This window comes from Apostichopus japonicus, chromosome 12, assembly GCF_037975245.1.
Source record: "Apostichopus japonicus isolate 1M-3 chromosome 12, ASM3797524v1, whole genome shotgun sequence".
NCBI lineage: Eukaryota > Metazoa > Echinodermata > Holothuroidea > Aspidochirotida > Stichopodidae > Apostichopus > Apostichopus japonicus.
Window position 1 is genome coordinate 12,365,570 of NC_092572.1, and position 8,371 is coordinate 12,373,940.

Sequence of the window (8,371 nt, forward strand, 5' to 3'; positions counted from 1 at the left end):
TTCTTTGATCCTAAGCTGAAGTTTAGTGGGAACGGAGTCGATAATTTTGAATGAGTTGTTGTCACATATAGCCGATTACAGTTGGGAAATTTAACTAAGTGTTTGTAAATATGTGAATTCTTATCGGTTTTTAGATGCTCAGAAATCCGTGTAGAAAGGTGCCTATGGGTTTCGGAATCCCCTATATAACAAGCATTACAGCTTGATCCTGAGTGCAATAATCGATACAAATGTTGTGAAATCGTATTTACAAAACAAGGTGTCACTGGAAAATATCATTGACCCGGTTTCTCCAATACTAGATTTTACAAGCTCAGAACAAAGATAGACAGGTGATCAAATTGCATTGTACAGACATTGTTGTTAAATTAGTTTTGATCAACTGTCTATCTTTGTTCTGGACATGACCAGAGAAATTACCAATGTACGGGGAAAATAGATGTATAAGTTAAACTCTGTGGTGTTTTCAATTTTACATATATATATATATATATATACATACCAGCAGGAGTTACATTGTGGGGTGAATCATTTCAGTACATGGGTACCATATGTATACCAGAAAAATTCTGTACAGTGATACCATGTGGGAATATTTAAGTATGTACCATGTGGGACTATTGACATGCCTCCCTGTGGGGTTGAAATATAACTGCACTGTGGGTATAGAAATGTATATGTGCACAGTGGGAATATTAAATAAGATTGTACAGTACTACTCTCTAAGTAGAAATGCTGGTAACTGTGTTGTGGGATCAGTGGTTTACTAATAAACTAGTGAGTGAATTTGAGCATAATGCCTGATCTGCAGGGGTTGTGCACTTGTAGATCAATAACGTGAAATAAAGCTAATAGGAGAGGAACAAAATTGTAAAGTTACCTTTAGCTGCTAATACTCAAAAAGTAGAAATTCACAAGAAAGAAAAAACAATGGCATTTTCAATACTTCCAGGTTTATTTGATGACTCTTATCTATTACATTGCATCAGAATATGAGCATGCATACATATGTTGTTGATATATCAAAGTCAGATACTGTAATGGAACTTGCTGGTAATTAAAAAAAAAAAACATGAATTAGCAACAGATTTGTTTTTCCTTTTCAACAAACTTTAACAAGAACAAGTTTTGATCAGTGAATGAACATGGAAACATATACTAGGGGACAAAACGGTAACAACTCCCTTTCTTAGAAAATATTCTCCAAGAACTGAAAATGAAAAACAAATTAGATGTTTTCAAGTGCATGTTTTGTTGATGTCTTCTAGCTGTAGTCAGTCTAATTTTATGTAGACATCATAATACACTAATAACATCTTGAAGCTTCCATGTGATGGATTACTGCCAAGGGCGTAGGAACCGGGGGGGCTGGGGGGCGCCAGCTCCCCAGTGAAAAATATGGGGGGGGCGGAAGTATCGTTCCGCCCCCCCTGCTTCGCAAGTCAGAAAACCCCTTTTTCATTTCCGAATGAGAAAAAAATCTCATTTGAAGCACCAAATTGCATCTAAGGCCAGGTGAAATTGCAAAATTCTTTACAAAATGGAGTGGGTGTTAAAGTGTGCTATATTGCACCAAATTGCATCTGAGGCCACCTGGAAATGCAAAAAAATTCCAAAGGGGAGGGGGACACCCCGTCCCCTTAGACCCCTCCCCCAGGCCAGCCAACAGTCTTCAGCCCCCCCCACTCAAAAGTACCTTCCTACGCCACTGATTACTGCTAACTACAATATAAACCTGAGTGTGATGCCATCGGTGTTCAATGATCACAGACTGACTACTGCTTATGAATAACACAAATGCATAAGAATGAAAGTTGATGTAATAATGGAACCTTTATTGTCCAAAGCAAATGAGGTAATAAAAACTTCTGACGTTTCACCCTGACCCAAACTTTTTAAGATACTGTGTTTACAATGTTTTAAAGAATTTACCATCTCTTGTCCTAAATTAAGTGACCTTCAATCCCAAGAATAGCTACTTCCCAATCACTAATTATGCACCAGCTGCTCAACAAGTGGTTTAAAACTTTGACCTCTGGTTAACTGAAATGACCTTTGAAAGTCATATAAAACAGTAGGCATCATTTACATGTACTGTATGTCACAACCTACATACTATGCCCACCCTCTTATGGTTATTACCCCTTGTCCCCATCCAACTGACTTTGGCCTTAATACTTTTCAGTGGTATCTTCCACATTGTGCCCCCCTTTTCTTTACTGGTTTCGATAGCCTTCTTGACAGCCTTTTCCCCGGGTGTTTTGTTTCTCTTAAAGTAAATGCTGAACAGCTGTCTGACTTCATCGATTTCAGCCGGAGTCCATGTATGCCTCTTGGTAACCTTCCTTTTCTTCTTTGATTGTCTTGTTCTACCTATCAAGAAGAAAGTGCCATAGATCAGATTCTCATCTTATGTTACATTGCAGAGGCTAATGTCACTGATCTCAATTGAAGCTGAGCAGTGGCGGAGCGTCCATACAGTTAGTGGGGGGGGGGGGGGGCGGATGCCCCCTGACGGACTCAAATGGACTGCTGGCGCCCTTTTCAGCTCTTTACTACTTTTTACTTATTCGCGATTATTGACTTTTTTATTGCGCTCTCATCTACCTTTTGACATTTGTCACATTTTGTTGGTGTAATTTGGCGTTGACACCTATTTATTTTTCGTTTATCTGCAAATTAGCCAGGCCCGGAAAGGGTCATTTCCGGCGATCTAGGGAGTATATTTATCCACGCCAACCTGTGGTGGTGCTCCGCTTAGATAGTGTCAAAAGCGCCCCTACAGACCATTCTCGCCCCTCCTGACCAACTGAAGCTGAGTAAAATAACATCATAGCTGGCTGGTGGTGTACTTTTACATCCTTAGTAGACTCGTAGGAAAAGAAACATTTGAATCACCAATTTTACATTTCATGATTAGTAGGGGAAACAGAACCTCAAATACAAGATGCCTTCACTTTTTGACCACTCCTGGTTATCAACTTCCAGCATTTTTTCGTAAAATACCTTTACCTATGTCCTACTTTTGAAACAAAAATTCCCACCCATACACATTAATTTTTGCTTTTGAACATTACATTTAGTACTCTGAGACTTACATGTACCCAAAGATTCTTCTTCTTCCTGGGGTAAATCAGGCAGCTATTCCTCCTCAGCCTCAGAGTCACTACAGTAGTTAGAGTGTTCAAACTGCTCTTCATCTTCATCTGTTGGTTCACCCACAGTGGCGCCATTAAGTCTTGGGTCCATCAAGAAGCTCTTCAAAGAAAGGAAATATGCAAAACCACCAAAAACTCCTGAACAATGTATTTATTGCTTTAGGGCGCGGATGCAAATAACAGTGTCATTTTTTCTTGACACACTGGTATATCAGCACTGGGAATGAGTGCAAATAAATGTTCCCAACTTTTGGACAGATATTACCTACAGATTGGTTAGTTTTCATGAACATGCATATTCAAAGAGTTTGGACTTTGGGCAAGAAGCACTGTGAATGCTGAGCAACAAAGGTTTCAGCAATGGAGTTGATTGTTTTCAGTGTTAACATGAAATAGTGGGTTTGAAGTTATATAAACGCCACATGTACTGTACCCAGAACAACAACACTGTCATGGCATGATCAGGCCAAATAACACAACATGAAGGTTTCAACCACAGTAAAAGGGAATTTAGTGTAGAAGAATCCTTGAAAAATACCTTCAAACTGGATATCCTCCAGTTTCTTGTTCTTGAACCGTCCAATATGCCCCGAATCCATCATCAGCAGTAACTTAGTGATATCAATCCTCTCAATTATGTCCATGGTGGAACGGTAATGAAAGTGATGAATGTCCAACGTGTGGCCCATGTGGTCCACTACCCATTGTTGCTGCTGGGCAGATATGTTGAGTCCCTGCATGAGAGGACAACAAAATATTATCCTACTTATACGTATTTTCTGTTCAGATAACTATGTGCATCCGGTTTAGACATGAAAGTGAAACAGATAACTCATATGATCAATAGAACTGTGATAAGTTGTTTCATTCACTACATTAAAGAGAACAGTTTTCAAGTTTTCTTTTATAATCTCTAGGTTTGACAAATAGCCGCTTAATGTTTAAGAATGTCACATTTAGTTCTATTTCATACAGAAATTTTCATCGTTCACGACCCGAAACCACCAGCTGCCACCTTCATTAGAGGACACAATTCAAGTACAGACCGGAAAAACAGAACAAGACAAACTGTAGTGAGGCATAATACATACACATAACAAAATCTTCATGACTAAACCAGGTCCGTGGTGAATAAAAAAAGTAGTCTCGCCGTCCGTCTGTCCGTCCGTCTATATATCTATCTATCTGCTATCTATTTATCTAGAGCCGTTGGTCACCCCTTGAACACACAGACAGACCTCTTAGTCAGATTACTCTTGCAGTGAGGACAACAGCTCAACTGTTACCTTAATGAAAGTACTTTTCACCACCAAACATGCATTTTACATGTTAATTCGGCAGCTGCTAACTACAATTTGACATCTTACAGCTCACTTTGGTAGCTGCATACATACCTTTGGTAGGGAATACCTTAAACTTCTGTATGTGTACTTTGAAATGCTTTCAAGATCATTACAACATATGCAATCATGCCTTTAAGCAGGAAAATTGAAACATGTTGCGGATACTCGACCTGAACAGATTATTCTTAACATGGGTTGACTATGTAAATTTTATATCAATTGGGCATATATACTGGTTACAAGTCTCAATATATCAATGTTTACAAACATGTTATTGTATACATCAAATTCATATGAAATCAGGATATGATAAAAATTTAAAAAAATACTTACCCATGTACATCATGTTAGCAACTGCTATGTTTACCAACGAACTCCTGCATTCTGCATTCAGATATGTTGACACTGCAATTGGCTAAAACAGCGACCACCTGCATGACTTTTCTGAAGAACTGCCAAGATGACTGAGCTTTAAATTAGGTGTGGAAAACAAAATACAAGTATTCTTGAAAATTGAAATGCAAGAGATTCATAATCAGAGCTTATATAAGATAAATTATAGGCCTACAGAACTTTCATTATTCTTTTTTATGTAATATGAGTATTGTTCTTCCAAGTCCTGGCGTGTTTAAAGTTCTCGGATACTCAAAGACCTTGCGATATCCACTTATAATTTTCAACCCCTTCAACCCATAATTGTTCAGGACACCTGTTTGATAGTTAAAGATTGTTTAAGAATCATCCACGTTAATATAGCAAAGTTGAAACGTCTTTCAAAAGTAAAATTACTCCTGTCAACTGATGGGGAATCTGCGATTTGAACACCTCAAATGTTATATTTGAAGGAACCGGGAAAACCTTCCCATGAACAAAGGTAGGCTTAATTAGTGTGTTTGACGAAAAAAACATCCCCCAACTTTTATGCACACACTTCGAAACACTGCTGATTATTCATGTCAACAGAATATTTTGGATAGGTTGGAGCGAAATTGTCACTTACCCCACATTCCATCTCTCTTTACTACTTTGATGGCTGTGTTTGCCTCCATTTCAATGAGAGGTACGAAAGCATCTTTGTTGATCTCTGCTTCATCCTCTTTATCCACAAGGACACCATCTTTGGTGATAACATAAATGAAAGAAAATATTGATAACAGCCTAGTATTTGAAACAAACTTGTTTACACCATTGTTAGGTTTTAGCCATGCATATTACGTGCGGCTAATATTGCCTGTGGAATTGTATGCCTAAACCCCCTCCCCCCCCTCATCTCAAGTATGTGCTAGCTACTACTAGTGCTACTACTATAGTGCTAGTTCACTAGTTTTGTAGGCAAACATCCGTACCGCAACTATACTACTAGTACTAGTTCACAAGTTCGCAATAAGTATAGGCCTAATGTTAGGCCTAGTCAACCTTCCTCAATATGTAATGTTACCTCAACTATGGCCAAGCCTATAGTATAGGCAATAACAAGGCGTAGTACTACGGGCCTAGTCATATATAGCAAGGTGTAATATCTTGATAGTAATACTATCATTATCTGTAGGCTGACCGAAGTCGCGTACGTACAACCGCCTCTCCGTAACGGTATGGTATCTTTTGATAAGAAGTTATAAACATACTCAATATTAACTCCAAAATAAATGCCTACCGGTTCCAACTAAATCTCTGAATTCCCTGAATACCACAACTTTCCTTGTTTCCCGTCTCGTCTCATCGCGGCAATGTATCATACTGTCCTATAATAACTACTGGTACTACTTTGGACCAATAAGGAGTGACGGTTTCAATGACGTAATCTATTTGCACGGTAAGAAGATAAACATGAAGGGGGAAGGGCACTTTTACAACAAATTCAGCTGACATTTTGTTTCTGAAATTTCGGCTTCCTCGAAATTTGGAGACTTTTTATCTCGCAACATCGACTGTTCATCTTGAAATATTCAATTCAGTTTCAATCTGAAATTCAATCTGAAGCGGAGAAAATTATCATTTGCCGCTAATAAAAATGATCCAGCTGTTTGATCTATCACTGCCGTGGAGTGCATGTATCCCAAAATATATACCCATTGACGTCATTGACGAAGTCACTCAACCACAAGAAAAGATACGCAGAACGTACAGGGGTTACTTGGTCTAGCTTCCAACAGCTTAGTGTAGGGTGTTCCGAAAGTTCGTTCCGCCCTCTCCCCATTTAAAAAAAAAGAAGATCTTTAAAGCTACACTAAACACCATGGGCGTCAACAGGTGGGGGACGGGGGGTCATGTACCCCCACTTTCAAAAGTGGAGGGGATATCATATCATTTGTCCCACCCACTTTTCAGAGTAGTTATTAAAAAAAATCACATGCATATGCGCGATTTTCTATTTAAGGTCAAGAAATCTGGACTCCCTGGGCCCCTGCTATCTATCACTTGCACCGTCATTTATCTCCCATTCTCACAATATCCTAAATCTGCCCATTTAATTCGTTCGGGGGGGGGGGGGAGACCATTCGAAAGTGTATTGAATCTTGCACACATGTTGTTTGTATGGGTTCCAAGGGATTAGGTAAGCCATACAGGTAGATGGTGATGAGTTACTATGTTCATATCACTACCTCCAGTCCCTTGGACTGGACTGACGAATAGGGGTGTAGAGGTTAAGTAATTAAGGCTACATGTATTCGCCGGATATGGTAGATCTTTATTGTTGAGTGCCGGCTAGGCGCTACACACGCTCTGCGCGGTGCCTTTTTCTGATTATTATTATCTAAGTACCTGGGCACAAAACAACTGACGTCTCGCACCTACATGCATGTATTATATATACCACTGCACTCATCCCGGAGGTGACGGCGACACTTTTTCAATATTTCGTTTGAGATGGACGCTGTGTAATTCGTCTCCCTTGGTGTCAGAACGGCATCTTTCTACCAGTACTTTCTGTCGGGATTTAGTTTTGTGAGACAAAATTTCTCCTCACAGATCTGGTTCTGATGTAACTAAAAACGACTCAGGAAGGCCGTCTCCTGCGATCTCCTGCGTCTTATGTACCCAAAATTTTCTGGTACGCTACGCGCCAACCAATGGTGGCGCTCCGCTTAGATAGTATAGTGTCCCCCTCACTTTCTGAAACCTGCTGACACCCATGCTAAACACCATGCATACGGTAATTGTTATTGTTTTATATAGGCTACATATATATGTATAGATGTAGTAGAGCCAGTTTCTTTATTTGTTTTCCCTTTCTTCCGCTATTCCCTAGCAAGTTCCCTCTCTTTTTCCAAGCCACTGTTGTTTCCCTTAGGCGCCATATTGTTATGCGTTGAGGTTTGTGTACCTATACAATTCACCATGTGTACGTTGTGTGTCCGTACAAGAAAAGTTAATTACTCACTGAGTTCGTTACAGTGTGTGTTCCATAGGCAATTCGTACCGAGTATCACGGACGGGTTGAAATTGATGGGGCTATTGTAGTATGGCTGAGATGATGAAGGGAAGATGGAACACCTTATATGTATAGTTGACTGACTTTGATGAAAGACAAGACAAGAAATATCCATATTCATGAGGTAAGGCACGCGACAGACGCGCTGGGCGGGAAATTCAATTCATTCAGACTTTAGGAAGAGAATTAGTAGTGTAACCTTGTTTACAGACTTTGTATACAGAATGCGGGCTGCTTTGCAGTAAGGGTAAGTTGAAGAATCTAAAAAGAGTATCTTAATTAAGTTACTTTTCATTTGTTTTGGCTGAGGAATGCAACATATCTTAAAGAAATTGTTAATAATGTGCGTAACTGTAAAATAATTACAACACCATATGCACGTAAACGATGTCAGATAGTTTAAGTGCGACGTTGTTGGCCTTTACTCAATGGTAATG

The 8,371-nt window shown here is 39.4% G+C and overlaps 1 long non-coding RNA gene across 1 annotated transcript; it reads right to left on the bottom strand.

Moving 5' to 3' along the window:
* Positions 1-2,174: 2,174 nt before the first annotated feature.
* On the bottom strand, positions 2,175-6,227 carry LOC139976766 (uncharacterized). The gene is made up of 6 exons (XR_011796249.1): positions 6,156-6,227; positions 5,502-5,618; positions 4,835-4,970; positions 3,697-3,892; positions 3,099-3,258; positions 2,175-2,373 (listed from the first exon to the last, which is right to left on the bottom strand). It is a non-coding gene; the product is annotated as an uncharacterized lncRNA (long non-coding RNA).
* Between the last annotated feature and the right edge of the window lie 2,144 nt (positions 6,228-8,371).